Raw genomic sequence first — 27,429 nt, 5'->3', positions numbered from 1 at the left:
GTACTTCCACGTTCATTGCAGCATTATTCACAACAGTCAAAATATGGTAACAACCTAAGTGTCCATCAATGAATGAATGGATAAAGGAGATGCGGTATATACACAACGGAATATTATTCACGCGTGAGAAAGAAAGATATGCCACCATTTGCAATAACATGGACCTAGAGTACATTATGCTAAGTGAAATAAGCCAGACCAAGACAGACTCTGCATGGTATCATTTATATGTGGAATTAAAAAAAAAAAAGTGGAACTTCTAGAATCAGAGAGTAGAGATGTTGCCAAGGGCTGGAGAAATATGGAGAATTTGATAAAAGGGTACAAAGTTTTGGTTATAAGACGAACAAGGTCTGAGGATCTAATGTGTAACATGGTGACTATAGTTGATAAAACTGTATTGTATAATTGATTTTTTTTGATAACTGAAATTTGCTAAGAGAGTAGAACTTAAGTGTTCTCACACCCCCCCCCCCCCAAAAAGTAAGCATGAGAAGTGATGGATGTGTTAATCAAACAGATGGTGGAAATTCTTTCACAAAGTATGTGTATATTAAATCCCATGGTGCACACTTTAAATATCTTATAATTTTATCAGTTATACCTTAATAAAGCTGAAAATAAATAAAAATAAAAATGAGAGTTGGGGAACTATCAGTAAAGTTACTAGATCCAGGTATAATAATTGTCAATCATCATGTAATTCTTTTCTTCTCTGAAAAATCCTATTACCCTGAAAAAGATGTTGGCAATAAATAAAACCAAAAACATTTTTTGAATTTAGGTAAAATTTTTACAGTTCAATTTCTTTGTCCTGTTTTGGAGGCAGAAAAAATAAATTGTTTGGTGGGTGTCTGGGCATTTCAAATCTCTGCCTTGTCTCTTCAAGGCTCAGATTCCTCCTTTATTAGACAGGGACAATCACATCTACTTCTTAGGGTCACTGAGAGGACCAACTGCAGTAGCTTCTATAAAGCATTGAAGGTCCTCAGGAAAAGGTAGCTGCTGTTACTGTTTGCTTCTATGGGCATTAGGCCAGTGGGTCAATTTACCGATATGAGAGGTCTAGAAGTTCAATTCCCAGCAACTATCATCTATCACTATCACTGTTTAAAAAACAGAGCTCAAAATGAGATGTTTTCAAAAGACTTTAAAGTATAAATGTCTAGTTCTACTCTGTGGATATTCTAAAACAAATTAAGGAAGTTGAACTTCTGGTTCCCATTCACCTCAATTATTCATGTATATAATATCATAAACATGAGGATATTAAGTTGTACTGGAAGACTTCGATCCATCTGACCCACTAGGATTTCATAACCTTTTAACCCCAAACCACTGACCAAACAAGATGTCTACAACTGACGTCTCTCCCTCTCTTCAGGGACAAAGTCCTGAGTTGGGGTAAGAGAAGTAGGCTAGTAGGCTAGTAGGCTTAAATGGGTGATTAGTTTTGTTGTGTGTGTGTGTGTGTGTGTGTGTGTGTGTGTGTGTGTGTGTGAGAGAGAGAGACAGAGAGAGAGAGAGACAGAGACAGAGAGAGAGAGAGACAGAGAGAGACACAGAGAGAAAGCAAGAGGGAGAGAGAGAGGGAAAGAGAGAGGGAGGAAATAGCATCAATCTTCATTTCCAAAAATATCAAATATCAAGATACCACCTTCTTTGTGAGATACTGATTAACTGCTGTGATCCTCACCTTTGGAACTTACAGAATTTGGAGACTGATGCAATTTTCAAATAAGGGGAAAATGTCTCTATGGGTAAAAAATGGAGGTTTTATTTTGGCAAAATTAATCTACGGTGAAAGTATATTTTGACCTAATATCTGTCTACATGTAGTTGTTCACTTCTTGTCCTCTGGGCATGAATGCTGACTCTGCCTCCTGGCGCAGGTGCAGCCAGCCATGAGGAGAATATCAGGTGAGTAAATGGCAGAGTGCAGGGTCATGACCAGAGACCAGGGCATAGAAGGGATTTCATAGGCTTTAGGTATTATCTTCCTCATTATCCTTTCATTTATAGCAGGACCATCTATTTCTCCTTCCCTTTAAGAAAACTGTTGAGATTCTACACTATAGGAAAGCCGCTCACCCTCCCCCCCCATGGGAAAATTATTGTACAGTTTTGGTGATATTTGTTTACTTCTTATGTACCTTTTTTGAGAAGGAACAGAAGCCCTCCCAGTGACAAGACTGCAAATGTTGGTGATAAGCAGTTAAAAGGCGTTCATGGAGAAAGTTCTTCAGGGGGAAAAAGTAGCTAACACTTACTAGGCTCTGAATATGGATACGGCACAGTTTTAAGCTTTTACCTGCATAAACTCACTGAATCCTTAGAACAACCCCATGGAGTCCTGGAAAGGAAAGTAACTTATGCAAGGTCACAGTCAGTGATGGAAGCCAGGATACAACCACTGGCATGCTGGCCTCTGAGGTCATTAACACTGAGTTTCAAAATACTAATCAGAGTCTTTCTGAAACAAAGGAGGAGAAAGATTTGGAGAGATTCCATGATAAAACGCCAAGATCATGAAATAGTGCAGAAATATCTATGTGAGATATTTAGAAATTATCTAAGTAAGCTCTCTCTTCTTATAGCCAAGGCATTTAAGACAAAGTGAATGTGTTGCCCCAAATCACAGGTTGACCAGTGATAGGCCCTCTTCCTATTTTGTTCTATTTGTTTACAAAGTATATAACTGAGCACATATAAGTAAATATTTAATAAAATGTTAAGCAATGAGTTGTGCTATAAAGCAAAAATATTTTAGTCTCCATGTAGCCAATGCCTATTACTTTAGAATCTCACCATGTTCTGCATGATTAATTAAGCCACCAAGGCTCCCTTCCATGACATAACTGTGTGATTAAAGAAAGGAAAGTCAAAGTTTAATGTACCCAGCCATAACAGCTGAAAGTCTCTCAGCTGATTTATCTTTGAATTTGAGGGAGAACTGTCTCTCTAGGGAAGCTTTATGAGTAAATTTTATAAATGCTGACACTTCATTTTCAATTAATTTGAGCTATTTGTTGATTCCTAAGTTACATGCCTCACATCATCCTATGTACAGAAACCCTTGGCAAAGTCTTCTTCTTTGTGGAATTCACAATCCAACTGAAGGAGATACACGACAACAGAGAATAGTTCCCATGCAGTGAATGCTCCCTGGCAATGATTAGCACCATCGCTGGGGGGACATTAAAAGGAGGGGGTAGATAGTAGGTAATTAGGACTACCTGGGTGCAAATGCAACGGTTTTCTTGGGCACTGAACTTTTGGGAAGGAGGCATTGGTCAGAAGATGTCTTTTGCCTTTCATTTCAGAGAAGAGGCATGGCTAGATTTGGGCTTCATGTCTTGGGGTTCTATAGTGTTATATCTATTCCTGCACTGGGAACAAGACAGTCCGTGCAAAGTGGCTGTATAGACTGATACAGAGTAGGTGTTCAGCAAACATTTGTGGAATTAAAATAGCAAATACATATTCATATATACGGTTTAAATAACATGCATGACTGTTGCTTATGAGAAAGCTCCTATAAAAAGCATATTTTTGAATTCATTAGGGGTTTTTGTTAATAGTTGCCATATGTTTCATTTGAACTATATCCTCAGGAAGTGATTTAACATTTCTGGCAATAAAGCAATTAAATACGATTTTCCTGCTGCCCATATGGGTTCACTGTAACTTCATATTTTCTTCTCTCATTTCTTAATGGAACAAAGGGAAGTCTACTAATAACTTCCAAATGAGAGGGGAAAAAAAAAAATCATTCGCGGTCTTGTTATTCTTTGTGATATTCAAATGATAAGTTAACAATCTTTTTTTTTTTTTTTTTTTTTAATGGCTATACTGACCCTCTAGTAGTTCCCCACAAGTAAAGATTTTCATTTAAATTGATCTGGTTTTATAACTCAACTTTAAAAAGCCACTAAAGAGAAAACTTTTTAGTAAAAGGGGAGAAAATAATTTTCTTTGTCTTACTGAGGTCTTTTAAAGCTGTGTGTGGGAGCTCAGACTGTGTGTGTGTCTGTTTATGCTTTTGACGTGAAACATGGTTGGGGGAAATGCTGGTTTTGACATGCCTTCCGGAAATGTTGTAGACATATGTTGATTCTTTTGGTCTGCTGCTAGAATGGTTTTCTTACAGGAGGGACCTCAGCTGGACACCTTTTAGAAACTTACACCAACCACACAGAAGCTGCTAACAAACAGTACTATAAGTAATAGATGTCATATCTGAATTCGTTTTTGTGTGATGACAATTGAAACATTTTAGTTGATCTAATTTCTTCTTGATGCTTTTAGTTAGAAACGGAGTATGATTTTTCCTCTTTAATGTGCTATTTTTATTAATATGCCATGTCCCTCACTTACATAAATTATTTTTTCTCTTAGTTCTTTGGAATCTGAACCATAGAACACTACCATTAAGAAGGCCCTTTGAAAGGCAATCCTTCAATCAATGGGCAGCTATGATAGACTGAAAGATCTTACATTCTATGAAAAAAAAATTGTTTTTTGTCTTGTGGTAAACAACAAAGCACTACAATTTATTTTGCGTTTTCTCTCTTTATAGGTTGTGCTTGTTTTGCATATTTTCTTAGACATGTTCACTCAGAAATGTGTAGGATATTCTGTTTTGCTCTATAGGAATTCTCTTCATTTGCCTGTTTAAATATAGCAAGAATCAGTGGCAAAGTAATTTATTCCTTTTCCTTAAAAACATTCACTTTTGTTCCCACAAAAATATTTTGCAGACAAATTGCAAAACGGGTAATTATGTCCTCAGAAATTGCAGGAAAACAACCATCAGTGAAGGAACAGTCTCTGTCTCAGATGAGGGCACAAGAGCCTATTGTGGGCACAATGGGCAACAGGAAGAGTTTGGAGATTCACATTTTTGGGAAGACATGAAAGACAACATAAAAGAAAAGAAGGTACATTGAAAAATGGGTTTGTTTCCATCTCTTTATTTAAAGACTCTTTTGAAATCACTCCAGTCTGTGATATTGTTAACTAGTCAATGATTTCTATTTGCTCCCACTTGAACAAAGAAGTTCATTGAAAAGCTGTGTCTGATTGGCAATCTGATATTGTCTGTTTTGGTTTACAAAGTATTTCTCTGACAGTCATTATTCTCTTATTAAAAATATAGGCTCTTCATAGTGAAGGGGACTTAGATATCATTTAGTTGTGTTTCCCAAAGTAAGTACTTCAAATACCACCTTTTGGATTTTAACTATATATTTGTATCGCCTATAAATTATTCCCTTACTAAAATTTAAATATTACATTGAAATAAATATCCTTTTTATTTGACTTATTCCAAATAATAAAAATAAAATGTATGAATTTATGGGTTTGAGTTTTTTTTTTTTTTTAATTTTTTTTTCAACGTTTTTATTTATTTTTGGGACAGAGAGAGACAGAGCATGAACGGGGGAGGAGCAGAGAGAGAGGGAGACACAGAATCGGAAACAGGCTCCAGGCTCTGAGCCATCAGCCCAGAGCCCGACGCGGGGCTCGAACTCACGGACCGTGAGATCGTGACCTGGCTGAAGTCGGACGCTTAACCGACTGCGCCACCCAGGCGCCCCATGAGTTTTTGATATTACCCACAATACACATGAAAATAAATATTCAAATTTAAAATATTTATCTCTGGATCAGCTGATGTACACCAGTAGTCTATGTAACCATATATCAGGAAATACTGATCTAGTTCTTTCTCTGTCAGTTTTCCTATCAGGATGTTGAGATCCAGAGAGATCGGTGACTTGCTCGATGTTACAGATCTTCAGTTGGCCAAATGGGGAGCAGAGTAGAGTCTGGGTCTTAAAGCACTGTCTGCTATATCATTATTCATAAGACTGGTGAAGTCAAAGCTCACCAAGGTTTCACCCTCTAGCATTCACAATTTCAATTTAACTTAGTTTCTGAATCATTCAATGGAAGACAATGGAAATTCAGGTACAGGAGAAGAGACAACATGCGAGTATGAGAACTCTTTTCAGGGTACACATGTATGTGACCAGAGTGAAATAAACGCATGAAATTACCCAAGAAATGTAATTTATGTTGTATATCCTTATTCCAAAAAGAATTTGACATGTCTTATTTAATAAAAGTTGTCAGCCATACTGAGAAAGCTTTTTCTTCCTGGCCAAGATCACAAACTTTAACAACTGTCCCTACAGGTTTGCAGACTGAAACCATAGCTTTATCTATATTCTGTGGTAAAGAAATTTGCGGTCTTGGCTTAAAATAGTTGTGTAAGTGTTTAAAGCAAAGATGAAGTTGATTCTTAAGGGATATTTTGGTGCTGATCACACCCTTGAGCAGAGGTGGGACAACCCTGTCTGTCTGGATAAAAATGTAAGTTGGGCTTCTAACCTTTAAATTGTTTTTTTTTCTTTTTCAACATACTCACATTTCCTGTATTTAAAGTTGGTGGGTTCCTCTTCAACAAAGTACAGAATCTGATTCTCATTCCATGCTCACTTCAGATAGCCAAATATTCATTTTAAGTCTGTCCAGCTCCTGACAAAACTCTTGCTGAGGCCATTTTTATTTGGAAACATGGCTTAAGAGAAAGCTAATTATTATACTCATTTGAAAAGGAAGTCATTTTTTTTTTGCTTTGTTTTGTTTTTTGTAAGCTACATAAACAGAAAAACCCATGGCTGAGTCACATTGACTTTTCTCAGCATTTATTGAAGTTCTTAATTTTAATGCTTCTGCATTTCCAACAAATCCACTGATTAAGATATTATTCATGACAGAACTCAATATCCTTTAGATATATTTTCATGTTGTGAATTCCTTTCAAAATTTAACAAATCATGTCTCCCTTCCCAACTTTGTAATTATGAAAGTTCAGTGCTAAATACAATGTTTAATTGAAGTTACCATTTTGGCATAATCATTTTACCTTTTACATGGCTTTATATAATTGTGATATCTTATTAATCCTACTTTGTGACGTTTGCTGTAAGTTGCTCTATTTTTGTGAATTTGTTAAGTTATATATTTTAAAACATCTAATTTGATGCTCAACCTTAGTAATTCTGGAAAGAGAATTGTTGAAGTAGCTGAGTATGTTCATAAATTTCACTAGAAAAATTGCATTATTTCTTCCTTTTTGTGTATTTGTAACTTCTTCAAAAATCAATTTGTGAGTTTTTCCAAACTATTACTTTACTGAAAAGTATGGTGAGTTGCATATGGTAGCCATTTAGAAATACTAGTTATTCAAGGTAGCCTGTTTTTTTTAAAGTCTGGTTAATGAAAGTTCACAATTAAGGAGCACCGTAGACATGTAGACTTATTTTCAGTAAACATGATACTCAAGATAGGTGACTTATTCAGGGAACAATTGACTCAGAATGGCTGTTTATTTTTCTTGGTGAACAATGTTAGATTCATAATAGATTTTTTCATTTTGTTCATGTCCTTATTTTTCTAACCTGAATCACAGTTTTTTTTTGCTGGTGCGCAAAAAACTTCTCTCTGTATCTCATGGGCATTTCCAAGGCAGCCAGCCATGCTAAAATTTATTAGTATATCACTGTTCTCCTTAAAATGCTTCAATGATGACCTTTCCCCCACCCCCTTTCTGGAATGCCTGGCCATTAGTAACATGCCCTGAGATCCTCATCCTCTTACGCTTCACTCTAGTGAATCAGTTAATAGACACGCCTTAAGTATCCATTATATGCACAGCCTTTTATTATGCGCTGTAGTGGCACTAAACGAGATAAAAAGCTATGCTGTAAAAATAAGTAATCAAATTATGAATTCAAGACTGAAGACTGAAATAGAAGATAGAGGTGGATATGAACAAGTACTAGGTTCCTTGCTGTCACCAATGGGCTCTGTGACTTTGGGCAAGTTTCTAGAACTGAGCTCAGTTTCCTCATCTCTAAGAAAAAGGGTAGAAGTAATATCTACATCTCAGAGCTATTTATGAGGATTCAACAACATGCTGCACAAAGATTATCATAGTACTTGCCCAAGAGCTCCCTAAGTGTAAAGTATTCCTATTATTTGGGTTTGTTATCATGATATAAAAAAGTACTTATTTATTCTGAAATAGTGCAAAGAGGTATAGGTTGTCTGTCTCTGCTTCCTCCACTTCCTTATGTCAGATTAACTTATTTTCTCAAGTTCATTCCTCCTTTATTTATTTTTAACTATTTGTAATTATTTTTTGTGTTACTGTGAAAAAAAAATATTTCTCCTTTTTTGATCAGCTACTTGTTTTAAGTTTTCTAAAGCCCAGTTTGGAAGCTAACACCTTCAGCCCTCACCTTTAATTCGGAGCCTGTCACCAACTGTTACTAGGTGGGTCTATTCTTGGCCCCCTTGGATGCCAACAAGTGATACTATTCTTTTTGGGTCCTTACACTGAGGAACAGGCTCCCTATTCTGTGCAACCTGGAGCAGCAGGGACTAAGGGCATATGTGGAAGTCATACCTGTATCAGAAAATGCAGAAGATTTATCTTCTGCACTTGTGGGGAACTTTGGGTGATCTCTGAGCTGTAGGAGATACCTGGGGCTACCACTCTTAATGGGTTTTATCATTTAACCAGAACTCTTAATGGGATTTATCATTTATTGAATTTCTCAGAACTAGAACTAAAATGAATTCCATATATGATTCAGACATTACTTGATGTATGTAATATTAATATTTTATATTAATATAATATTATACATATATGCTGTATATATATTCAGTATAATATAATTTTGGTTAATAGATGGGATAAAATTATAGAGGCAAATATACACTAACAATGAAGTAGCAGAAAGAGAAATTAAGAACATAGTCCCATTTACCTTGCACCAAAAGGAACAAAATCCCTAGGCATGAACTTAAAAAGGAGGTGAAAGACATGTACTCTGAAAACTATAAAACACTGAAGAAAGAAATTGAAGATGACACAAAGAGATGGAAAGATAGTCCATGCTCATGGATTGGGAGAATAAATGTTGTTAAAATGTCCATACTACCCAAAGGAAATCTACAGATTCAGTGAAATCCCTATCAAAATAACAACAGTATTTTTCACAAAACTAAAACAAATAGTTCTAAAATTTGTATGGAACCACAGAAGACTCTGAAGAGCCAAAACAATCTTGAAAAAGAAGAAAACTGGAGGTATCACAATCCCACATTTCAGGATATACTATAAAGCTGCCGTAATCAGAAGAGTATGGCACTGGCACAAAAACAGACACAGATCAATAGAACAAACTAGACTGCCCAGAAATAAACCCATGATTATATGGTCAATTAATCTTCAACAAAGTAGGCAAGAATGTGCAATGGGGAAAAGACAGTTGCTTTAATAAATGGTGCTGGGAAAGCTGGACAATCATATCCAAAAGAATAAAATTAAGACCACTTTCTTATACCATATAATAAAATAAACTCAAAGTGGATGAAGGACTTAAATATGAGACCTGATATCATAAAAATTTTAGAAGAGAGCACAGGCAGTAATCTCTCTGACATCGGCAGTAGCAACATTTTTCTGGATATGTTTCCCCAGGCAAGGGAAACAAAAGCAAAAATAAACTATTGGGACTACATCAAAATAAAAACCTTCTGCACAGCAAAGGAAACAATAAGCAAAACTAAAAGTTAATCCACTGAATTGGAGAAGATTTTTTTACAAGTGAGATATATTTTAAAAAAATTTAATGTTTATTTAAATTTGAGAAGGGGAGAGAGAGAGAGAGAGAGCAAGAAGGGGAGGGACACAGAGAGAGGGAGACAGAATCCAAAGCAGGATCCAGGCTCTGAGCTGTCAGCACAGAGCCTGATGTCAGGCTTGAACCCACAAACCATGAGGTCATGACCTGAGCTGATGTTGGACGCTTAACTGACAGAGCCATCCAGGCACCCCTACAAATGAAATATCTAATAAAGAGTTAATACACAAAATATATAAAGAATGTATAAAACTCAACACTAATAAAACAAGTAATCCAATTAAAAAATAGGCAGAAGACATGAACAGGCATTTCTGCAAAGAAGGCATACAGATGGCCAACAGACACATGAAAAGAGGTTCCACATCACTCATCCTCAGGGAAATACAAATCAAAACCATAAAGAGATATCACCTCACACGTGTCAGAATGGCTAGAATCAAAAATACAAGAAACAAGTGTTGGGGAGGATGCGGAGAAAAAGGAACCCTCTTGTAGTGTTGGTGGGAATGCAAATGGTGGAGCCACTGTGGAAAACAGCATGGAGGTTCATCAAAAAATTAAAAATAGAGGGGCGCCTGGGTGGCGCAGTCGGTTAAGCGTCCGACTTCAGCCAGGTCACGATCTCGCGGTCCGTGAGTTCGAGCCCCGCGTCGGGCTCTGGGCTGATGGCTCAGAGCCTGGAGCCTGTTTCCGATTCTGTGTCTCCCTTTCTCTCTGCCCCTCCCCTGTTCATGCTCTGTCTCTCTCTGTCCCAAAAATAAATAAACGTTGAAAAAAAAATTTAAAAAAAAAAAAAAAAAAAAAAAAAAAAAAATTAAAAATAGAATTATCATATGACCCAGTAATTCCACTACTGGGTATTTATCCAAAGAATATGAAAACACTAATTAACAAAGATATATGCACCTCTAGCATTATTGTAGCATTATTTACAATAGCCAAATTATGAAAGGAGTCAAACTATCCATAAAATGATGCATGGATAAAGAAGATGAGGTATGTGTATACATATACACACACACACATGCGCGTGCGCACACACACACACACACACACACACACACACAGGACTATTACTCAGCCATAAAAATGAGTGAAATCTTGTCATTGGCAGCAACATGAATGGAACTAGAGGGTACAATGTTAAGTGAAATAAGCCAGTCAGAGAAAGACAAATACCATATGATTTTACTCATATATGGAACTCAAGAAACCAAACAAATAAACAACAACAACAACAACAAAAACAGAGACAAACAAAAAAGCAGACTCTTAACTATAGAGAACAAACTGATGGTTACGAGAAGGAAGGTATGTGGGGAATGAGCGAACCAGTGAAGGGGATTAAGAGCACACTTATCGTGATGAGCACTAAGTAATGTATAGAATTGTTAAATCACTACATTGTACACTTGAAAGTAATATAACACTGTATTAATTATACTCTGTTAATTATACTGGAATGAAGAAAAAGTATAGAGGCAAAGTATTTGTTAATGGTTCAACATAGAATTCTGTACAGTATCTAGCTTACAAACAAAATAATTTATGAATTTATGAGTTTGTTTTATTTTAACTTAGTGTCTTAGAAGGCTGAGAGATAAGGAAGCATTTCACTCATACCCATCTTGACCAAGTTATTACTACCAGTTATATTCCAATATAAGTTTATGTTCATTTCAATAATTCAATGACTACATGTTCCCCCGTATTACCCCAAATTTACTAATATTCTCGTAGTTTCATACTTCCAACTTAAAATAACTTTGGCAGAACTAAACTTTTGATAGAAATTCAAAACATATACCTCTAAGTCATAACTGCACAAAAGATACAGATTAAAACTACTTAAATGATATACATAAATCTTTTTATGACAAATTATCACTTTGTTCACTGAATTGGAATTTGCTCTTATCAAATATTACTTCATGTAAGTGGACCTTTGGCTGGATGCCAGAAACATTTTTGTTATAGGGCGATATTTATTGTAGTGGTATTCACTAATAAATTTGATTTGAAATATCTATTTTATATGTGCGATAAACCACAGACCTGAGCGAGGGCAAGAATCCACTAAAAGTGACTGGGACCTAAGGATGAAATTTGGAGTGACAGAGGACTAATAGAAACTGGAAAAAAAAATCACAAACCTGAAACTAATATTACACTATATAAGTGAAATTAGTCAGAGAAAGATAAAAATCATATGACTTCACTCATATAAGGACTTTAAGAGACAAAACAGATGAACATAAGGGAAGGGAAACAAAAATAATATAAAAACAGAGAGGGGGACAAAACAGAAGAGACTCATAAATATGGAGAACAAACTGAGGGTTACTGGAGGGGTTGTGCTTGGGTGGGCTAAATGGGTAAGAGGCACTAAGGAATCTACTCCTGAAATCATTATTGCACTATATGCTAACTAATTTGGATGTAAATTTAAAAAAAGAAAAAAAAAATATTACACTGTATGCTAACTGGAATTTAAATAAAAATTAAAACAAACAACAACAACAACAAAAAGAAAGGCTTTTGAAATGAGGCTACTAATCAAATAATAACCAAATGTTCAATGTTTCAAAGCTGTAAATTGTATGAACATTGAGATATTTAAAAATGTTCTGCTCTTTGAGGATGCATACTTAGGCAGAAGAGATGTTTGTTAGCATTTCTGAGTTATATGCCTGAATTAAGTCATAAATTGTAGGAGGGGTCTACCCTATGAGGGACAAAGAGGGCTTAATTTAGATAAACATTATGTAAAGGTCTTTCAATTGCCGGCTTTTGATGACATGATAGATATTCTAGGACCTCTCTCCTCAAATCACAAGGTCTTGGAGCCCAACTCAATTTCTTTTACCACGCCGGACTCGAATCCCCTTCTTTGCTGGAAAGTTTCCATTTGGCCTTCCAGATTTCCTTTCTACTCTGTCTGTGCAGGAAGTCTGACCTGGATGGGAAGGGGCGCCATATGCTCTGGTTTTCCTGGGATAATCCCGGCGTACAAGGGCATCCTGGTCAGTTTAGCATTTGTCTCAGAATGTTCCTTTTAAAAAGCAAACAGACTTTATTTTTCAGGACAGTTTTATGTTCACAACAAAACTGAGTGGAAGGTACAAAGATTGCAACTATACCCATTGCCCTTACACATGCACAGCCTCCACCATTATCGACAGCCTCCACAGAGTGGTACATTTGTTGTATTTATTATTTGGTTGGCACATCCTGATCACTCAAAGTCCATAGCTTGCATTAGAGTTCACTCTTGGTATTGTAAATTCTATGGATTTGGACAAAAATATATGACATGCATCTACCATTATAGAATCATACAGAATGGTTTTGTTGCTCTTAAAGTCCTCTGCGCTCTGACTATTCATCTCACCCTCCCCCCAACCCCTGGTGACCACTGATCTTTTTACTGTCTCCAGAGTATCACATAGATGGAACCATACAGCACGAAGCCTTTCCTGGTTGTTTTAACTTAGTAATTTACATTTAAGTTTCCTCCATGGCCTTTTCATGGCTTGACAGCTCATTTCTTCTTAGTGAATAATATTCCATTGTCTGAATATACCAGTTTATGTATCCATTTACCTACTGAAGGACATCTTGGATGCTTCCGGGGTTTGGCAGTTAACTATGAAAAATGCTCCAATAAGCATTTGGTTGCAGGTTTTTGTGTGGACACAAGTTTCCACTCCTTTGGAGTTTACAACTTTACCACTAAAGAGTGTAATTGCTAGATTGTATGGTAAGATAATACTTGGTTTTGGAGTGTTATTTTTTTTTTTAATTTTTTTTTCAACGTTTTTTATTTATTTTTGGGACAGAGAGAGACAGAGCATGAACGGGGGAGGGGCAGAGAGAGAGGGAGACACAGAATCGGAAACAGGCTCCAGGCTCCGAGCCATCAGCCCAGAGCCTGACGCCGGGCTCGAACTCACGGACCGTGAGATCGTGACCTGGCTGAAGTCGGACGCTTAACCGACTGCGCCACCCAGGCGCCCCTGGAGTGTTATTTTTTAATGATATAAAATGATGAATAGTGTATTAATATGGGTCAGGGCCGGTTTTTCTTTCTGGCTTCTATAATCTTGTCTAGTAATGTGTGATGTGCATGTGCAGAGAACAAAGTTCTCACTTTGATATATGGTTACATCTGAAAGATGACTAGTGATAAAAAAACCTTTCTTCCTGGCCCTTTCCAGATGTCATCGAACAAGCACCTGCTTGTTTCAAGAACAGCATGCAGGTTGCTCGCTGGTTTAACAAAGTGCACTCGGACACACGTGGCTAGGGACAGCTCAATCCTGACTTCAGGTAATGATGGAACTGTTTGACTGCTGCCCTACTGGTCACTTGATGTACCAGTCAGTTGTTGTCTGGTGGCTGCTATGGTCTGCAGGACATACAGAGCCTGATGGGGGAGGAGGGAAACATGGGTTAGGTATATGCGAAATATGCACACATGAAATATGTGGGGAAACAGAGTTGGAGCAGTCCTGCCATAAAGTGTATATAGTAGCCGGGGCATTCCTGTTACAGCAGTCTCATCATTTAATGTAGGGTCTAAACATCTGCAATAGTTATGTAATTTTTGAGTAACATTTTTTGCAGTAATTATAATTAATTTAAACAACTCCTTTTACTCTCAAAAGTGTGCTAGTTCAGATGGTAACTTACATGGAAACATTTTGTATGGATTCCATCAATAGGGTCTCATGCCTCATAGCTTCCAGGTAGGTTAGGCCTATGGGGACACCCAGTAGTGACTGTAAGGGTGTGATACTGTGATTTGTAAAAAGAAATATATATTTGATCTTCCACCTTGTTCCTGGCACAGAGCTTCTACAACCCCTGTAATTTCCTAAATTTCTAAGAGTGATAAAGGTGTCTTTTTTATGTTAATGAGGTGACTTTGGTACCTAAGAATGGAGGCTGATTGCCAGTGGAGCCAGGCAAATAATTAGAGGGTTGGCACTTTCAGCCCCAGCCACCAACCTCCTGGGCTGGGAGAAGGGCTGAAGATTGAATTCAATCACCAATGGCCATGATTTAATCAATTGTGCCTATGCGCTGAAGTCTCCATAAAGCCCCAATGGATGGGGTGCAGAGAGCTTCTAGGTTGGTGGACGTGTGCAGATTTGGGCAGAGTTGTGCACTAGAGAGGGCATGGAAGTGCTGCAGTCTTTCCCCATGCCTTGCCTTACACATCTCTTCCATCTGGATATCCCTGAGATATACCCTTATATAATAAACCAGTAGTCTAGTAAGTAAAATGTTCGGCAGAGTTCTATGAGCTACTCTAACGAACTAATTGAACCTAGGCAGTGGGTCATTGGAACTTCCGATCTATAGCTATCGGTCTGAAGCACAGGCAATAACCTGGGCTTGCAACTAGCATCTGAACTGGGGAGGGAAAGGGCAGTCTTGAGTGACTGAATCCTTAACATGTGGGATCTGCCTTCTGGTAGATAGTGTCAGAATTCAGTTAAATTGTAAGACACCCAGCTGGTGTCCACAGAATTGTGTGGGCAGACAGAAGTTGAGGAGAATGGAAAGAAGGTTGAGAAAAGGAAAAGTCAGAGAGAGAAGCTGTAGTCAAGAAACAGGTTATAACAGTAATCAGAAGGGTCAGCATTTTGTGAATACCTGGATGAAATGAGGGCAAAATGCCCCAATGACACAGGGAATAGGCAATGCCTATTGAGAGGTAACACTTACTCAGTGCTCACTCTATTCCAGGCACTTTTCTAAGCACCAGCAAATAATAGCTAATATAATATTAATAACTACCCTATGAAAGGACTACTGTCATTATTCCATTTTATATAAGAGTCAATCACATAAGAGACAAGGTAACTTACTGCCCAAGGTCTCAACTTTCGCAAATGGTCAAGCCAGTAATTGAACGCAGGATTTTAACACAGATTAAGTCTATGTTCTTAACCCCTACTCTATGTAACTTCTCTGGACTGAGATAATTACTTTTTCTGTAAACACCTGCTACCATAGATAGCAAGAGAAATAAAATAGATGAGAAACCAAAGATATTGGTATTGTTTTTAATTACTGGGAAATAAAAACTGGAATGTGAGTGTAAAGGAGTAATTGAACATTCATCACATTGGAGATGCCGACTGGGTGGATGCGATGGATTTTAAAGGAGCAGGGGACACTAACACAAAGTGAAACACGAAACCCTGGCACTTTTTGCCTTTTCTACATGTCAGTCCTGGGCTGGTTTCCCCTTCCCTGCCCCCCCGCCCCATTTTTCCCAAGCAGACATTACTGGCTAAGAGTACACTCACTGGAGTAAAAAAAGTCACTTTTTATGACCACACTCGAAAATGTTTATACACTTTCATGAGACAAATTGAATGCTCTGCAGTTTAACCTCATGTGATGCTTCCAAAGAAACACAATGGAGTGAGGTTCAGTCCAAAGCAAGGAGCAATTTAAATGGAGCTGGCTTTTGCAGACCTGGGGTTTTTCCATCAATCATCAGTGATGGTAAAGTGCTGATTTATACTTACAATGGTGCTACCTTTCATCAAGGTCAAAAGTAATTGGTTTAGTGGCTGTTTCATTTACAAGAGTGTTTATGTTACAGGAACATTGACAAAATAAAAAACATTCTTCCAAAGTGAAAATAATGCAGGAAGCATATGATGGACACCTGACCCTAAAGAGTAATCTTGTATGATAAATGGGGTTCCATTTCCCCCCCATTGGCAAACACTATCCGGTTACGGTCTGCATCCCCAGCTTATTCCTCTCAGCATCTTCTCTAGGCTGTTGCTTAATTCTGAGACTAGATAATTAGGGCTGACAAAAAGCTGGTTTGGGTTTTAAACAATCAAATTGGCACTATATCAAATGATTTCTAGTTCTAAATATCAGCAAGATGCTACTTTATTATCTTAAACTGTGTCCTAATCACATCTGGGATACATGGCCTCCTTGTGATTTCTGCTATCCATGAAATGGGTTAAAAATGTACCCTATCTTTGCTTTGAGAAACCAGGCTCCTCTGGGGGTAGCTCTTAACTTTTTTATTGGGTGCAACTTTGTCCAATGATCTACTTTTTTTTGGTTAACAAAAGAAAATATTGGGTAGTATGTTTTAAAATAAGATATATGAAAACCATGTCATATATCTCCTATTGAAGGATTACAATATAGCAGGATCCTAAACTCACAGAAGTAATATCAATCCAGTAACTTAAAATGCAAAATCTTGTAGTAGGAAAGAATCATACATTTTTTTTGAATAGTCAGGTTTATTCATCTATGTGCTTAACAGAGAAATAGTCAATAAAGGAATTAGACACTATAAAGAGATTCCCAAGTAAGATACCTAAGCAGTTCCATACATTTTAGCAACAAATAGAATGTTCCATCTGTAATGAGGCTCTTTCCTCTTTTCAATTAATCACTGTCTTTTCTGTAGGAGGTTACCGTTACATAAGCCCTGCATCAGGGGGATAATTCATCTAGCTTTCAGGAAATTTCCTTCTTTGTTTTTGATAAGAAACAAACATAAAAATTGGCTTTTAAAAGTGGCTGTAGGGGCACCTGGGTGGCTCAGTCAGTTAGCGTCCAACTTTGGCTGAGGTCGTGATCTCACAGCTAGTGAGTTTGAACCCCACATCATCATCGGGCTCTGTGCTGATGGCTCAGAGCCTGGAGGCTGCCTTGAATTCTTTTTCCCTCTCTCTCTGCCCCTCCCCTACTCATGCTCTGTCTCTGTCTCTCAAAAATAAACAAGCATTACAAAAAAAAGTGGCTATTATTTGTAGGCTCTCTAAATAATGATTCGCACCAAATCCACATGGTCCAGATGAAAGGTGACTTATATAAGAATTCAGTAAATGTGCTATATTCTCTGGTAAGCCTAGTTTTAATTCCCACAGCCCTTTTCTTTAGTATTTGGGTCAAAATTCCATTAACAAAGGGCATTTTCCCACATATTCTCCACTTTGGGAGACTTGAATACTAGAACATTAAAGATTTATTGAGCTGGCCTGACAAATGTTTCGATTCAAATGCATTTTTTCCACTGGGATTTTGAACATGTGTTTTTTTTTCAAGAACTATAGTAAATTTCTTTACACTGAACAAAATTCTGAATATAAATCAAATTGCTTTTATTAAATCCCTTAATTTATTAATCAAAACATTAAAGATATTATCTACTGGATATTTTAACTGATATCCACAGCTGCTGAATACATTCAATCATTCTGGTTTTTAAAGCAATATGTTAGTTGCTAAAATTAACAAATAATAGTCTTAATTGTTGTGGTTAATGTTTGGAAGCTTTTTGCTCTACTTAAAGGGCAAGCACCTTGAGGGCAAGTACTACAGTATTTTTACAGTATAAGAGTATACCCCCTATAAAACTTTTTTACTATATTTCTTACTTTTTTGTCTATTTATACCACCTTTAAAACTTTCTAACGTTCATGAACTGTTAACATTGAATTGATATTATTAACTTGAATTTCATATAGAAGTGGACATTTTAACATATAATTAAACCCCAAAGAATTTACAGTGGGTATCTAGGGACCTCAGATATTGTCCTATAGCCTTAAGAAGGTTAAACACTTCAGGGGCTCCTGGGTGGCTCAGTCAGTTAAGCTTCGGAATGCCGATTTCAGCTCAGGTCATGATCTCACCTTTTGTGGGACTGAGCCCCCTGCTGGGTTCTGCACTGATAGCACAGAGCATCTTGGGATTCTCTCCCTACTTCTGTCTCTGCGCCTCTCTCCTCCCCTGCTCTAGTGTAAGCACACTCTCTCTCTCAAAACAAACTTTAATTTTTTCTGATTTTTTTTTTTTTTTATTTTTGAGAGACAGTGCAAGCAGGGGAGGGGCAGAGAGAGAGGTAGACAGAGGATATGAAGCGGGCTCTGTGCTGACAGCAGCGAGCCTGATGCAGGGTTCAAATTCATGAATAGCGATATCATGACCTGAGCCGAAGTCCAATGCTCAACCGACTGAGCCAAGCAAGCACCCCAATAAGCTCTTTAAAAAAAACGTTAAACACTTTAGATCATAGTTTTCTTACTTTTAAAGTTTTAGCTTATCTTTAAAGTTCCAAATTTTAAATAATTCTTAATTTGTGCTGAAGTATCTGAGTTGCTCTTGGAAATGTCTGTTAGTAAAATACTTAGACTGAAACCGATGAGTTCTAGGAGGTAATATTTCTTTACTGCATAGAGATGGCATTACCCATAGAGTTTGTAATGGTTTTGATATATGTCCACAAATTCTTTGACACTCCTCCCTTTAAAAGGTAGAGCCTCATTTCCCTCCCTGAGTATGGCTGAAATAACACTGTGTGACTTCCGACACTGTGTCATAAAATGTGTTGCAGCTTCTTCCTTGCTCTCTCTTTTGGATGGTTTGCACTGGGATAAGCTAGCTCCCGTGTCATAAGGACACTCAAGTTGCCCTACATGTTGACATGGCAAGGAATGGAGGCCTCCTGCCACCGGTCAGGGGAGTCTTATCAGAAACACATTCTTCAGTCCCAGGCACACCTTAAGATATCCTAAGTGCAACCTCATGAGATGCTAAGCTAGAACCAACTAAGCTGCTCCTGAATTTCTGACAAATGGGTGTGAGATTATAAATGTTCATTGTTATTTTACTTTGCCAACTTTGGGGGTGATTTTTTAGGCAGCAATAAATGGCACACTTACCAATACATTTAAATGAGGAACTTTTGTAAACATCAACAGAACTCCAAGTAAACTAAAATTCATCTTATTTCCTAGGGAACTAGGTCTTTAAAGTCTCCTTTTTTTTTTTTTAATTTTTTTTAACGTTTATTTATTTTTGAGACAGAGAGAGAGCATGAATGGGGGAGGGTCAGAGAGAGGGAGACACAGAATCTGAAACAGGCTCCAGGCTCTGAGCTGTCAGCACAGAGCCCGACGCGGGGCTCAAACTCACGGACCACGAGATCATGACCTGAGCCGAAGTTGGCCGCTTGACCGACTGAGCCACCCAGGCGCCCCTAAAGTCTCCTTTAAAAGACTGTTTCATGTTTGGGGCGCCTGGGTGGCTGAGTCGGTTAAGCGTCCGATTTCGGCTCAGGTCATGATCTCCCAGTTGGTGAGTTCGGGCCCCATGTCAGGCTCTGTGCTGACAGCTCGGAGCCTGGAGCCTTGCTTCGGATTCTGCGTTTCCCTCTCTCTCTGACCCTCCCCTGCTCATGCTCTGTCTCTCACTTTCTCAAAAAAAAAAATAAATAAATAAAATAAATAAATAAATAAATAAATAAATAAGACTATTTCATGTTTAAAGATATTAATATACTCTTAATATAAAAAAATCACAAAATTCCCCTGCTACAATTAAATAGCCTTTCCTTTGGTGGCAGACCTAATGAAAATGAGTAGAAAGCTGGCCTCTCTTCTTCATTATTATTCTGCCTTCATCCTTTGCAGTTAACCTTTCTGCCTGGGTTGATGGTCATCATGCCTTAATTTGTGTTTATTTAGCTCCCCTGTATATTTTAAGTCAAATCAGGAGCCATATATAGCATAATAAAAATTAATTTCTCCTCCTAAGGAAGTTAAGATTTTCAACAAAGAATGATGTGAGCATACAGTTAGGCATATGGTATTCGTATCATACTGATATACATAGAGATAAGGTAATGCAACAGAAGGAATAACTCATCGTAATTGACTATAATATATAGTGTCTTATTTAGATCCCACAGTAATACTGAGGCCTAAAATAAGCATTTCACTAGTTGGTGGTATTATTTCTTTTAAAAATAAATATTTTTTCTGATTATAGATGTATCTGAGAGACTTTGATAATACAGAAAGATACTCTCGTGCAGTGTTAGTGTAAATCATGTGGCAAGCTGGCTTAAGAATTATGTGAGATGGTTCACGTATCTCAATGCATTTAATTCTGTGGCTTCATTAGAATCTACCAGGAGGTACCACTGAGCACAAGAGGGCCACGTCTGCTATTTGAGAACAATGGATACAGAGTCTGGCATGTGAGATTAATTTTTTTAAATCACATATTAGAGAGAGGCTGGCCATGTTGAAAAGTTTTGTTGTTTTTGCTGTTGTAGTGTTGCCTTTTAGATCACCGTGTTGTTGCAGGCCTTTCTCAAATACGCTAACAAGGGGACTCTCCAGAAACACCACAGAAAGCCACCTGAAGATTTTTTAGTCACTCATATTATTAAGGAACATGTAGTAGACATGTCTCTAGGGAAATTCCTTAAAAATAATTTTAAAATAAGCCCTAACTTTATCAATAGGCTCTAGCTTTCCTTTTCTTTTCCTTTTCTGTGTTAATCTGAGTCAGCTCTTGGCTTCGAAACCAAATTCAAACCATGGACTTTTACTTATGAAATGAAAATTGGAAGATTTTTTTCAGATTAAATCTTATTGCATATCAAGCTGTTTTACTAAACTTGAAAATTTGGGATTTAAACCAACCAAAATGCAATTACAGTTGTGTTTTACTTGCTAAATCTCAGAGGTGTTATGTTTGTATGTGTAATGTGTGTGTGTGTGTGCGTGTGTGTGTAAGGCAACTGTCAGAGTATCAAATAGTCTTTTGGTAATAATTTGGTGATGCTGTGTAAAGATGATTTACCAAAAAATCACTTGGATTCAAGTGACTGATCTATTTAAACGTCATATACTAAAAACTGTTCTGAATTTCTTGAAATTACACAGCACACAGATGAACTACATAGAAAACAGACAACAAAAGTACTGAGAGTGAGGATCGTAACAGAAATTTTTTTTAGGATCCTGTAACTTCTGACAATTATTTTACAAAACTGGGGAAAAAAACCAAAAGAGAAACCTCAGAAGCTGGTTAGTCTTGGGTTTTTGCTTGTAGAGTTTGTTCAGAGCCCTGAAAGCCTGGAGAGAAGCAGGAGTGAGGTTAATGAACTTGGCTTTCAGACCAGAGCCCGTCCCTCGAGGAGACCGTTGGGTTATTTCACATAAGGCAGGGAGGGATAATGTGATACATAGGAATTTTTTTTCTTGCATCCAATAGTCATACTAAATTGCACAATACTTTATAGCACTTCTCAAACACTTAAACATGTTCTGGGACAATAATTTCATACACACACAAAGAAAATCTCAGAAGGCCATAAATGCTGCTCTGCTACATAACAGAAGGCTGATGAGTGGGTGGTTTCTGAGGCCTGATCATAAGGTAGAGACATAAATGAAGCAGGCTGTCACTGAACAATTCTCAGTAAATAATTGGTCTTTCATGTGAAGACAAACAGCTGCTGGAACTCTTTGGAAAATGCTATAGAAATTTAAGAATTCATAGAGAAAGAACTTTTGGCATTATCACAGACGAAGGTCAGAAATGAATATTCTCTGGGAAAAGCAAACACGAAGAAAAAAGACTGTCTTCTTGTATCATGTTTTAAAACACGCAGTGGTTTATATTTATTCCAATTTAAAGTTAAAAAATGACTCTACCACTTAAGACTCAATATTGCAAGGTAATGAGGAAGATATTAAAAATTATAAAGTATAATTCCTAGTCTTGGTGAACTTGAGATTTAAGAGAGAGAAAAACTGCGCTAATGATTCAAGAAGCTGAGAGGTGATGTTTTTAGTAATGATTTAAGAAACTGAGAGGGTCCAGCTTTTTACTTAAGGAAGGCTTGCTTACACTTAGACCATAAGTCTACAAGTATCAGTTGACTTCCACTTAAGCGTTCACGATGTGTTATAGAACATCCAAAGGCTCACAAAAATGTACACGTAAGGGGCGCCTGGGTGGCGCAGTCGGTTAAGCGTCCGACTTCAGCCAGGTCACGATCTCGCGGTCCGTGAGTTCGAGCCCCGTGTCAGGCTCTGGGCTGATGGCTCGGAGCCTGGAGCCTGTTTCCGATTCTGTGTCTCCCTCTCTCTCTGCCCCTCCCCCGTTCATGCTCTGTCTCTCTCTGTCCCAAAAATAAAATTAAAAACGTTGAAAAAAAAATTAAAAAAAAAGATGTACACGTAAATATACATATCATGCCATTCGTAATTCAAAAACCACCAAGGCCAGCTTATTAAGTTAGACAAGTAATATTGGCTCCCAATATCTTTCCTCCACTAAGTCCACTAAAAGAGCCTACCAAATCAGCTATGTTTAAGGAATAAAAAGATAAAACTGGGACTTCCAGGCATTCCCACATCAGAGTAGTTAGATCAGGGGTTCTCAAACCTGACTGTGCATCAGAATCACCTGGTGGGCCCTGCTCCCAGAGTTTTCAGATTCAGTAGGTCAGGAGGTTTAGGGTGGGGCTCCAGAGTTTCTATTTCCTCTATGCTGCCCTGGGGACCATACTTTGAGAACTGCTGAGCTAGAAGAATATACTGGTTTTGTTCTAGTTCTGAAAATAGAATCAGTGGCTGGAGTCTGGTGAGTGACAGAAAGGATGGCACTAGGTGGTGTCTAGGTTATATAACAGTTTGTCTTTATGGTAAGCACTCGCATCTAAACGTGGGGATGTAGGTAGATGAGTGATGATGTGACCCACTTTGCAGTTTTCAGAGCTCACCCTGGCTGCTAAGAGGAGAATGCATGGGGAAAGAAGAGGACCCACGATGGCATTAACAGGGAAGGGCTAACAGTTCAGGAAAGACAAACGGCTGCCTCTTGAGCTGCAGTGAACACGGGATTGAATGAAGATGGGGGAAGTGGTCAGACCTAACTTATATTATGGAGGGGAAATCATTAGGGGTCACTTGGTAAAAGATTGATTGTGGGAGTTCGAGAGAGACAGAGCTGCCAAAGATAGTCTCCTGTCCTAAGAAACTGGGCGGATGGAATACTGCAGAAAGAGAAAGCCGAAGGGGGCTAGGGCTAGGTGGTAGCAGGAGCCAATTTTGGTTTTGGACAAACTTAATCAGACACTTAATTTTTTTTTTAAGTTTATTTATTTATTTTGAGAAAGGCGGGGTCGGGGTGGGGGGAAGAGAGAGTACAGGAGGAGCAGAGAGAGTACAGGAGGAGCAGAGAGAGAAGGAGAGAGAGAATTCCAAGCAGGCTTTGCACTGTCAGCGCAGAGCCCGATGTGGAGCTTGAACTCTCAAACTGTGAGATCATGACTGGAGCTGAAATCAAGAGTCAGATGCTTAGTTTACTGAGCCACCCAGGTGCCCCTCAACCAGGCACTTTTAAACTGTTGGATCAGAAGAGAGGTCTGAGCTAGTATAAATTTTCTGGGGCCTCAAGCTAGGGGGGGTGAGGCCCCATGATGTGAGAGTACATCATGGGAAGTGACTAGGCCTGGGACTGGATGCTGGTCTCTAGGGGCTGAGTCAAGAAGAAGCCAGCAGAGCACTGGCCAGAACCAGTCAGAGCAGAGAGAAACCAGAAGGCTTTGACATCACACAGTCTGAAAGAAGAGATTTCTGAACTGAGAGGTGCATTCTGGAAGTGGGAGGGACACCGTAAGATGAGAATGAAAATGTGATCATTTGGTGTAGCAGCACAGAAGTCAAGGAAGTTGCTGGAAAAGTCAGTAAGGGTAGATGTGGAAACCGGACTGGAGCGTGTTGAAGAGCAAGGGCAGGTAAGGAAGCCAAGACATTTGTTAACAGTGGTCCAGACATGGATTCATCCAATTTCATTTTAAACAGATATTATGCAAGAGGTACCTTGGCCCTGGGGAAAAGGTGAAGACTAAGGTTCCACCTTGGAGTGTCTCATTACAGTCTAGATCGGGAGACACGCAGGTAAACATCTCCTTTCTTCCCTCTCCTAGACTTTCCTCAAGCAAGTATTACATCCTGGAGGTTTGATGATCTGCTAGTCTTGCAGAGATTCCCAATTTTTTCATATCAAGACATGAATAAAAAATTATAATATTGGCACAGATCATTGGGTTAACTAGAAGGGCTCATCAAAGCTGGGTCTGTATCCTGGAAAAACTCATCCCTGTCTGTGGGTCCAGCCTGCAGGATAAACAGAATCCCAGTCCTCCCCAGACTGGTCTAAACCTGTCATCACCTCAACCTAGGTGTGGTCAGTTCTATTCATATCTAGTTTCTTCCCATCAAAATGACAGTTCAAAGAGACCCAGGGGAAAGAAAAGTCTTGCAGAAACAGTGATTTTTCTACTGAATTTTTGGGTGGCCTGATTTTTGAGTGTTTTATGATTAGGAAATAGTACCACTACTAATGTAAAATCTATCTGATCTATATTATTATTTACAAGTCTTTTTACACATTTTTGTGTATATTTATGTCACATACTTCTCTAACTAAACTCTAAGATCCTTCAGTATGGGACCTATGAATATATTTTCTTTCTTTTTGTTCTTCCTGTGCCAATGTACCATCTTTCATGTTGTAAGTAATGCTTATTGACTAATAGATACACAGGTATGCCAAGTCCACATATGATGCCCAGGCTTTGTAGTACAAGAGAAAGGAACATTGCTTTATCAAGACTGATTTTTGCCTTTGGCTAGTAGACTCATCCGAATCTAAAAGAACCTGGCAAAATCTGGCTGGGGTGGAGCTTTAGAAGACCATGTATATATATTCTGTGTATTGATTAGATATTTAACTCAATACTTGTGAAGTTTCGAGTGAACACAAGGGTCTACCCCACTAAGACTGGTGTTGGCTCTGTGCCTCTTTTTTTTTTGGTGCCACCTTCCTTTAGTGGAATGTTGCATATCCTGTGAGCACTGAGCAAACATTAACTATAGGTGATAGTTTTGAGGCCAACACATTCGAACTAGTCACTAGCTACCTTTCTCCAGGTCTCTTTTGCTAAAATGGGGACCTTTCCATTGTATGGCCATGACGCTTCTGCATCCTGTTTATGGGCCCCAGATCCTGGGTGTGCAACCACACACGGTGAGAGGGGAAGAGGTGACGGTCCAGTCAGGGGTTAGGATTGCACACATCTGTCTTTCCTTACTACACGTTTTTATTTTTGTTTGGTTTGCTTGTTTAGCTTTTCGTCAGACTCTCTGTGGCACAACAACTGAAAACTATTCACAGCGACTTTCCTCATGCGCACAGCATCATGAGCATGGACGCAAGTCAGCCTTGTAGGTGGAGTTTCCTCTCTGAAGAATGTTCACACACCTGAACTGAGGTTAAAATGAACATAAAAGATAGATATGAAAAGTACAGATAAGGTGAAGACAATACCCAAAGGGGCTGAAAATAAGCCTCGAGGACACATGAGCCAGTAGAAGAGAAGCTCACTCACTCATTTATGACTCACTCTGAGCCAGGTTCCTCCCGCCACAGAGATTTCAGTGGATTCCTGGCTTCTATTATCCCAGCTTCCCAGTAAACAGGTTCTCACATTGGTTATGTTAGGAAATTATATGGATTGATGGCTTGTCAATAAGCTTAAACTTTTAATTTAATTTTTTAAATTTTAATTAACCTTTTAAATTTAATTTTTAATGTTCATTATTTTGTTAAGAACCAAATTGTTGTTTTTCTACCAGCAAGTACCTAGTTTAGTTTTAGCTTAAAAAATATTAATAAATGACAGAAGATAAACCAAGTGTCATTTACTTCTCTGAGTCAACCCTAATTCTGAAGCATAATTTTTAACAAAAATGATTTTTTACAGCGATAAAAAAAATAAGTCTCTCAACAATTTTTTTTATTTAAAAAAATTTTTTTGATGTTTATTTATTTTTGAGAGACAGAGAGACAGAGTACAAAGTGGGGGAGGGGTAGAGAGAGAGGGAGACACAGAATCCGAAGCAGGCCACAGGCTCTGAACTGTCAGTACAGTGCCTGACACAGGGCCCGCAAATGGTGAGATCATGACCTGAGCCAAAGGCGATGCTTAACCGACTGAGCCATCCAGGTGCCCCATCTCTCTCAACAATTTAAGCTGAGATCTTGTGAGTGGTGGCTACCTTTTTAAAAGGACACTTTCTTTGCTTTCACATGGAAAATAATTGCTAGGAGAGAAAAGATGACCTTCTTGTGGGCAGCAATTCCAATCTGTAGGATTCCCTTTTGCTCAAATTTGATCAGTGCCATGAAGCCATGGCCTCAATGCACGAAGAACAAATTCTAAGCATCACGGTATTTTAAGAAGTCTGGCTCAGTAAAAGGTGACATTCCAACGAAGGCTGAGAATAAAGCATGTCCAAACTGAGGACTTGTTATGAGGATTCATATTGTTTTGTTAAAACACCTATTGTTTTGGAAGATCAAGGAGAGAGAGATCTATATGCCTGATTTTGTCGCTTGGCTGAATTCTGTTTACCATAGAATGTTTTCAAATTTAAAATGTCTGTGTCCTAATTCAGAAAGGATGCAGACAGAAATATCAACATTCAAAGAACCCCCCCCCAAAACCAAAAAGTTATATAAACCCTAAAACTCAGGAAGTTCCACTTTCTGTTTAAAAATACAACGTATTTTTTTGAAATTTCTGATATTTCAGAAGCGCAAATATTTTTACATGACAAAAAAAGTAAAATATTGACGTTGGCATTAAGTCAGGACTTGCTCCTTATTTTAAGTGGCTTTAATATTATCCTTCCTGTGCCTTATTCTTTTTTGTTAATCTGTTTCTTGACATAATGCATGGAGAATGTGGCCACAGTACCGCGTGTGTAACTTCTGAGGATGAAGGCTCAAACCATGTTAGGTTGACATCAGCCTCCATAAAACAACAAAAATT

At 38.1% G+C, this 27,429-nt stretch overlaps 1 protein-coding gene across 8 annotated transcripts in view; it reads right to left on the bottom strand.

The window, feature by feature from the left end:
* Positions 1-27,429, bottom strand: part of DLC1 (DLC1 Rho GTPase activating protein) — a 566,624-nt gene that overhangs the window by 218,862 nt on the left and 320,333 nt on the right. The gene's annotated exons all lie outside the window — the stretch shown is intronic.

The sequence above is a fragment of the Puma concolor genome, chromosome B1, assembly GCF_028749965.1.
Source record: "Puma concolor isolate L17-30 chromosome B1, mPumCon1.1.hap2, whole genome shotgun sequence".
NCBI lineage: Eukaryota > Metazoa > Chordata > Mammalia > Carnivora > Felidae > Puma > Puma concolor.
This window is presented reverse-complemented; position numbering and strand designations above follow the sequence as displayed.